Source organism: Bison bison, unplaced genomic scaffold, assembly GCF_000754665.1.
Source record: "Bison bison bison isolate TAMUID 2011002044 unplaced genomic scaffold, Bison_UMD1.0 scf7180017864220, whole genome shotgun sequence".
NCBI lineage: Eukaryota > Metazoa > Chordata > Mammalia > Artiodactyla > Bovidae > Bison > Bison bison.
In genome coordinates, this window is record NW_011494792.1 from 92,557 (window position 1) to 101,982 (window position 9,426).

Genomic DNA, 9,426 nt, shown 5'->3' on the forward strand with positions numbered 1-9,426 from the left:
ACTTTGCCAGCAAAGGTCCATCTAGTCAAGGCTATGGTTTTTCCACTGGTCATGTATGGATGTGAGAGTTGGACTATAAAGAAGGCTGAGCGCTGAAGAATTGATGCTTTTGAACTGTGGTGCTGGAGAAGACTGTTGGGAGTCCCTTGGACTGCAAGGAGATCCAACCAGTCCATCCTAAAGGAGATCAGTCCTGGGTATTCATTGGAAGGACTGATGCTGAAGCTGAAACTCCAGTACTTTGGCCACCTGATGTGAAGAGCTGACTCATTTGAAAAGACCCTGATGCTGGGAAAGATTGAGGGCAGGAGGAAAAGGGAACAACAGATGATGAGATGGTTGGATGGAATCACCAACTCAATGGATATGAGTTTGAGTGAACTCCAGGAGTTGGTGATGGACAGGGAGGCCTGGCGTGCTGCGATTTATGGGGTCACAAAGAGTCAGACACGACTGAGTGAACTGAACTGAAAAAGAACTATATGAATTTAATAGAAACCTTTAGCACCGTTTTTTTATTAATTGTCTGCTCTACTGTGTGCTCCTTGATTGACCTAAAAGAATTAACATATAACTTTCAAATACCTTCATCAGGAAGAGAATAATTGCTTACAGTTGTAGACCCCCCTTCTATTGTAGCTCTAAACCTATTCCCTGCAAATCTTAATTTCTGTTGTTTATTCCACTGAGTCTATTGTATTCTTTTATGGCATTCCTAGCTGACAAATACAAAATCATTTATTCTGGAAATTTAAAAAAGAAAATTAAAAAAAGGCAGTTGAAAAAGTTATTGCACTCCTTTGGAGTCTTTGAGATTTCACAAAACTGATTCTTTCTTCGATTTCCACATCTTATGAGCTGGCGGCTTCTTTGACCTAGAGAGTATGTTATTTGAAGTTTGGCTGATGCAGCCTTCTTGTTTAAAGGATAGTATAGTCCAGTCACTTATGCGAAGCTTCATTCTGGGAGTCTGGCAGGCTACAGTCCATGGGGTCACAAGAGTTGGACACAACTTAGCAACTAAACCACCACCACCACCACAGTACTTACAAACTCATTGAACATTTTCGAGGAGAGGTTATAGATGTAGTGGGACAGGTTGGTGGCACGGGTAAATAAGTCTTTAAGGGAGTTCAGGCAGAGGTCATCAACGTGAGGACAGAGGAATGTGCAGAAGTTGCCTTGGCACAAGAGCAGATTTGACATGACCAGCAGCAGGAGCAGGCGGGACCCTGCTTAAAACATGAGCCATTCTGAGATGATCTAGTCACTTGCGGTTATCAAATCCATCTTGTAGAGGGAAGCCTTCTCTTTCCCTGTTGCTCTGAGCAGGAGTTGGTGCTGTAGTAGCTGGGGTGGGGAAGAAGCAGCGCCTTCTGTGTAAATTTAGATGGATGATGATATTTGCACAGATAGATAGTTGGAGAATAGGTTACTCCCTGCATTTTTATATTGCTCCCAGAAGTGCTTCTGTGCTGTGCAAACATTTGGAACTTAATTTTGAGCCAGAATGTTTAGGCCATTCTTTTAAGACAATTTAATGTTGGGACTCTGCAGACTCTGAGCAGTGAGGCCCTCTAGAAGTTTGTAATTTTTTCACTCTGCATTGACTAATGCTTGCATTTTAGACACTGAAATGACAAGAAAAGTCTAGTTGATCTGTGTGGTTTACTGTCACGCTGGTAAGAGTAAACACACGACTGACTGATTGCTGCTATTGAGTACAAAGAGAATACTAAGAGAAAAAGGATTCTGTACCTTGGATCTGCTAACTTACCTTAATAACCCCATGCATGTCTTTGATACTTTCCCAAAAGCTTTAAAACATTTTAAAATTTGTGTTTCACAGTAACCCTGTGAGATAGCCTTAATCTTCACTATTATCATCAAATTATATTAAGATGTGATGACTTAGAGAAGGGCAAGTGATTTTCCCCAGGTCCCATTATTAGCAGATGCAGGCGACTGAGCATCAATACACTCATCTGTCCACCTCCTGATGTCACATCACACATGCCTGTGGCCCTCGGTCTGCATGTGTGTAACCAGGACCACATCAGGAGCTGTGATGACTCTGCTTAAAGAGAAAAATATTTTGTCTTTGACTGCAAAACAGTAGTGACCCTAGAACATTGGTTTTATCCACTCGTTCTGCTCTGTCTATAAAACACTCACTGTTACAGTCTTTGACAATTATCAGTGTGGGGGCCTGGTTCTCCTGGCTAGCCTTTCTTCTAGGCACCTTGGCAGCTCTTCTACTTTTATGCATCTTTAATCTTCTTATTAAGTTTGTTTCTTTGAGAAAATAGCAAATAAATCTCCAGATGGTAATACAAGAATATTACCTGGTCAGCACCCAAGACAACGTCATCAGCTCTGCGAACATGGCCTGCCCTTTCCTAACTTTGACTTTTTAGGGACAAAATTTACCCGTTTGGTTGGGAGTACATCCTGACAACCCATGGGGCTTAGTTTTTGAACCATCTCCAAACATCTCCTCTTTGACAGTAGAACTAGACCTTCATGCTTCCATGATGTATTGTAATATTTCAGAAACTATACGTGGCCCTACCTTTGGCCAACAGAAGCATAAATCATAGACTCTTGCAAGCATGATTTTAATATTACTTTTCCTGTCTGTCCTTTGTAAGGAAGCAGAATTTAAGAATGAAGTAAGCAAGAATTTAGTTTGGACAAGAGAACTGATAAAATAGAGATTTTACCCTCCTGAATGAGATCTGAACATGATTCTTTTTCCAGTTTACTAGAAGAGTGGTAATTTAATTAAGGATAAGACATCAGCATTTACTAGATTTTCTCTGCTCTTAGTTCAGAGAGGCATGGTATCTAAGAATAAAATGGTTATTTAAAATTAGGTGATGAAAATAAGTGGTTCTCAAAAAGAAGACATGTAAGTTGGAGAAATTTGGGACTATCTGTCTCATCAACTAAAGAGCTTATTGTGACAGGCAAGGAGAATAATAGCTTGTATAACATAGATGTATTTCTGTGCATATATTTCTGTGCATACATGTGTTATGCATAAATATATGCTTAATTCCTACATGGAGATTTGGACCTTATCAAAATTAGATTTTATAAGAGGTAGTAAATATAGCAGAATACCCTAATTCCTAATGTAATCAATTATTTATTGGTAGATGACTATATGATTTTTTTTTCTATTGAAAGGTTATTTCTTTTCTGACACCATACACAAAAATAAACTCAAAATGGATTAAAGATCTCAACATAAGACCAGAAACTATAAAACTCCTAGAGGAGAACATAGGCAAAACACTCTCCGACATACATCACAGCAGGATCCTCTATGACCCACCTCCCAGAATATTGGAAATAAAAGCAAAAATAAACAAATGGGACCTAATTAAACTTAAAAGCTTCTGCACAACAAAGGAAACTATTAGCAAGGTGAAAAGGCAGCCTTCAGAATGGGAGAAAATAATAGCAAATGAAGCAACTGACAAACAACTAATCTCAAAAATATACAAGCAACTTCTACAGCTCAACTCCAGAAAAATAAATGACCCAGTCAAAAAATGGGCCAAAGAACTAAATAGACATTTCTCCAAAGAAGACATACAGATGGCTAACAAACACATGAAAAGATGCTCAACATCACTCATTATCAGAGAAATGCAAATCAAAACCACTATGAGGTACCATTTCACGCCAGTCAGAATGGCTGTGATCCATAAGTCTACAAGCAATAAATGCTGGAGAGGGTGTGGAGAAAAGGGAACTCTCTTACACTGTTGGTGGGAATGCAAACTAGTACAGCCACTATGGAGAACAGTGTGGAGATTCCTTAAAAAACTGGAAATAGTCTTATGATCCAGCAATCCCACTGCTGGGCCTCCACACTGAGGAAACCAGAATGGAAAGAGACACGTGTACCCCAATGTTCATCGCAGCACTGTTTATAATAGCCAGGACATGGAAGCAACCTAGATGTCCATCAGCAGATGAATGGATAAGAAAGCAGTGGTACATATACACAATGGAGTATTACTCAGCCATTAAAAAGAATACATTTGAATCAGTTCTAATGAGGTGGATGAAACTGGAACCTATTATACAGTGTGAAGTAAGCCAGAAAGAAAAACACCAATGCAGTATACTAATGCATATATATGGAATTTAGAAAGATGGTAACAATAACCCTGTGTACGAGACAGCAAAAGAGACACTGATGTATAGATCAGTCTTATGGACTCTGTGGGAGAGGGAGAGGGTGGGGAGATTTGGGAGAATAGCAGTGAAACATGTATAATATCATGTATGAAACGAGTCACCAGTCCAGGTTCGATACACGATACTGGATACTTGGGGCTGGTGCACTGGGACGACCCAGAGGGAGGGTAGGGGAGGGAGGAGGGAGGAGGGTTCAGGATGGGGAACACAGGTATACCTGTGGCGGATTCATTTCGAATATTTGGCAAAACTAATACAATATTGTAAAGTTTAAAAATAAAATAAAATTAAAAAAAAAAAAGAAAGGTTATTTCTGTGTTCGCTTTGGTAGCACATATATTAAAAAATTGCAGTAATACAGAGAAGGTTAGCATGGCCCCTGTCCAAGTATAAAACACAAATTTGTGAAGTCTTCCATATTTTTCTGTAACAGCTTCAAGGGGTGGGACTGGAAGGAAGGTGGGAAGGAGGTTCAAGAGCAGGGGGACATAGATTTACCTATGGCTGATTCATGCTGATGTTTGGCCAAAAGAGGTACAGTATTGTAAAGCAATTACCCTTCAATTAAATATTAATAAATTTAATTATTAAAACTGTTATTGGGGATCATATAACAGGTTTAGATATCCATTGTACGACTAAAGAGGATCTGACTGGAAACTGATGGCATCAATTATCATCGGCTAGTGATTCATTAACTTTATAGTTGAATGAGAAAAGTAAACTAACAAACACTACTGTCTGTGATTCAGTGTCATAGCAAGCTATAATCCTAGTCTGCGTTCGCTTTTAGGTGGTATGGTGACCAAACTTTGAAACTGAGGCTGTTTCCAGAAGTGCACAGTCGTGAGTCCTGCCCAGGGTTTTTGTTCCTGATGCTGGAGGCTTGTGTTCACTGGTCACTAAGGCCGAAATTTTCTCTGCTGAGCATTCTCTGGGTCTATCACGTGCACAAGTCTTTATATTTTGGTTTTCTAATTTGATTCTCTTATTCTTTTGATCAGATTACCAAGTCTCTTTATGATTTATTTTCAGACCCATTTGTGCTTTGATCTTTCTGATGCTCATTAGTGTATTTGCTTCCATGTCTATCTCTCTGAGTAGTTTTCAGCATCTACATAAACCCTACCCTATTCTCTTACTGTCTGGATTTTGGCTTTTAGCATCGTCATATTTTTATGAACTTCATTTTCCTTCTGGTGCGGTTTCTGGTACACAGTTTAAGCTGGTTGGCTCACATCTGGCTTGTGTGTGTTGTCTCAAAAAAATTAGAGAACTCTGCTTTCTTTCTAGGCAATACTGCCCCTTGTTTTGATACCATTGCTAATTTTCTGTAATTTCAGTTCCTGCCTCATAAGCTTGTCTTTCTCAATCTACTGTAACTGGAGTACTGTATGTCTCTATGTTGGTATTACTATTCTAAATAAACATCAACCTAGTATAGCAGAGAATTAAAGGGAATAAAATTACAGTACTACTAGGAATAATACATTCCCCTGAATTATAATCCAGTGATGCTCCCAGTTTTAAATGACTTCTATCCATGTGTTATTGAGGTCCCCTAAGTCATTTTTCCTTACTAGATGTTTCAGTTTTGACATAGAATGTAGAAAACAATGGAGTGGAAAATTCTGAAAATCACCTTGTATTTTAGATTCCTCAAGATTCAGTGCGTAATTATTAGTTTTTTATAGTCAGTAGGGCTCTTCTTAGCACATATAGCTCAGTGTAGGGTGATTGTTATTGAGTGAAGGATGTATACTGTGAACTGCAATCACTAAACAGGTGATTGGAAATAAAGAAAGCAATTCCAGGAAGACACAGGCATTTGTTCTGGAAGGAAAATCTTACAGTGTCTGTCATCTGCAGTGCACACTTCAGATTTTTCAAAATACTTACTCTTCCTTTGCTCATTTAATAATTTGGGTTATTTAATTTTTTATTCCTACTGAGTTGCATGAGTCTCTTATATATACATGGATATGAAGCCCTTACCAAATATGTGATTTGCAAATATTTTTTTCATTCCATAGTTTGCCATTTCATTTTATCGATGGCTCCTTTTACTATGCAGACGCTTTTGAGTTTGATGTGGTCCCACTAGTTTATTTTTGCAGCTCTCACCTTTGCTTTTGATGATTGAGTTGTATGAGCTGCTTGTATATTTTGGAAAGCAATCCTTTATCAGTTGTTTTACTTGATATTATCTTCCATTTTTACCAAATGCACAGACTGGCTGAATGGATACAAAGACAAGACCCATATATATGCTGTCTACAAGAGACCCACTTCAGTCCTAGAGACACATACAGACTGAAAGTGAGAGGATGGAAAAAGATATTCCATGCAAAAGGAAATCAAAAGAAAGCCGGATTGGCAATTCTCGTATCAGAAAAAATAGACCTTAAAATCAAAACTATTATAAGAGATAAAGAAGGACACTACCAAATGATCAAGGGACCAGTCCAAGAAAAAGACATAGCAATTGTAACTATTTATGTACCCTACATAAGAGCACCTCAATACATAAGGTAAACGCTGACATAAAAGGGGAAATGGACAGTAACACAATAGTAGTAGGACAAGTTACCACCCCACCTACACCAATGAACAGATCATCAAAACAGAAAATTAATAAGGAAACATAAGCCTAAAAGGAAATATTAGAGCAAATGGACCTAATTGATATCTCAGCACATTGCATCCAAATGCAGAAGAGTACACTTTCTTCTCAAGTGCCCATGGAACATTTTCCTCATCTTGGGTCACAAATCCAACCTCAGTAAATTTAAGAAAATTGAAATCATATCAAGCATTTTCTCTGACCACAACTCTTTGAGACTAGATATCAATTAAAGGAAAAAAAAACCTTTAAAGTACACCAACACAAGGAGATTAAACAACACATTTCTAAATAATATACAGGTTACTGAAGAAATAAGGGAAATAAAAAAAATTCCTAGAAACAAAGAACCTTGAAAACATGATGATCTAAAACTTATAGGATGCAACAAAAGCAGTTCTAAGAGGCAAGTTTATAGCAATACAAATCCTACTTCAAGAAACAAGAAACACATTGAATAGACAACCTAAATTTACATATATTTATCTTTTTAAAAGTTTCTCTTATCAATGTCTTAAAGGTTTTGTATAAAATCTTTCAACACGTTGCTTAAGTTTATTTCTAAGTGTTTTATCTTTTTTTGATAGTAATAGTAAATGGGATTGTTCTCTTTATTCCATTTTCTGATAGTTCATTGTTGATATATAGGTAGGCACTGAGTTTCATATATTGGAATATAGTAAACATAATGTATGCTACATCTTTAAAGAATAGACATTTTTCCACTAATAAGACATTTAGATGATCAAGAGGTATATGACAAGATGCTCAACATCACTAATAATCAAGGAAATGCAGATCAAAAGCAGAAGAGATATCAACTCATACCTGTTTGAACGGCTAGTACCAAAAATGTATGAAATGACAAATGTTATTGAGGATGTGGAGAAAAAGGAGTGTTTATGCACTGTTGGTAGGGATGTATACCGGAGCAACTCCCATGGAAAAATACTGTGGAGGTTCCTCAAGAAATTTGAAAGAGAACTGTTATGTGATCCGTTATCCCACTTCTGGATATATAGTCAAAGGAAATGAAATCATTGTCTCAAAGAGAGATCTGTATTCCCATGTTCATTGCAGCATTATTCACAGTAGCCTTGGTATAGGCACAACCTGAATATCTTTCGACAGGTGAATGGATTAAAACAATGTGATGTGACATATATAGGTAAATATTATTTAGCCCTTAGAGAAAGAAAGAAATCCTTCCATTTGTGGCAACATGGATGAAACTGGAGGGCATTACGCTAAGTGAACTAAGTCAGAGAAAGACAAATACCATATGATCTCAATTATAAGGAATCTAAAGAAAAGAAAAAAAGGAACTCAGAGTAGAAAAATGATTGCCAAAGCCTGGAGGGTGGGGGAAATAAGGAGAGATTTTTAAAGGTTACACATTTTCGTGTATAAAAAATTAGTAAAGTCTGAGGATCTAATGTGTGAGCCTCGTGATCTAATCATGAGATCAATCATGAGTTTGAGCAAGCTTTGGGAGTTGGTGATGGACAGGAAGCCTGTCTTGCTGCAGTCTGTGGGGTCACGAAGAGTTGGACATGACTGAGCAACTGAACTGAGGATCTAATGTATAGCACGGTTAGTGTAACTAATAAGATTGTGTTGTGTATTTGAAATTGTCTAAGAGAGTGGACATCATTGAATGGCACCACTGCACTTGATGGGCATGAGTTTGAGTAACCTCTGGGAATCACTGATGGACGGGGGGCCTGGCGTTCTGCAGTCCATGGCGTCGCAAAGAGTCGGACATGACTGAGCCACTGAACTGAACTGAAGAGCGAGGAACTTAGCTGTGTTCTCCTCAAAATGCAAAAGTTAAACGTGTGGTGATGGCGGTGTTACTTAATAGAAGGGAAACTCGTTTCTAATCCATGCACAAATGGGGGTGGACAAGATGAGGAGGGGTAGGTGGAAGTGGGGTACACCTCTCTCCACTGATGCATCAAGAACGTCTAAACGCAGCAGTTCTCACAGAAGACCAGGTGAATCCTGCAGGACTCCCTGACTACTGAGAAGGAACATCCGGATTCATACAGAACTCAGTAGGACAAAGGAAAGAAGGGACAAGGGAGAAGGGGAAAGAAGGAGGAGAGCAAGTGGGACCAGCCTGCACCTGGGGATGAGGGAGCTGAAGCGCAGGGGAGAGATCCCCACGTCCATGCCCATCCACTGGGACGGGGGAGGCATTTGAAGCAGTTGGGGAGTGAACTCACTACTCTGTGACAGTCTGAACGGAGTGAGAACCACATAGACGAGCCATGCTGCAGCCTCTCATACCTCGGACAGGGTTGTAAGTCCACTGGTGTCCACGGAAGCTGGGAGCTGGAGCCATGCAGATTGTGGAATGATCCCAGGGTGAGGACTCCTGTTGACCATGGGGAGTCAGCCGGATGGGATGGGGTGGAGGAAATGTGCTGCATGGAATGCTTCTTAAGGAAAGCCATGAGGCATAAAAGTAGGGTTCCACTGCCTGTGAAGTAGAGCTATCTTTCTCCATGCTGGTACCTGTAGGTTGAGCAATAGAGAAAGACTTCAGTGAGGGTGGTCCTTGAGTGCCTGATGCACTAAGCAAT

General features: G+C 39.1%; 1 pseudogene; it reads right to left on the reverse strand.

Moving 5' to 3' along the window:
* LOC104992617 overlaps positions 1–9,185 on the reverse strand; it is a 13,992-nt pseudogene extending 4,807 nt beyond the window's left edge.
* Positions 9,186–9,426: the final 241 nt, after the last annotated feature.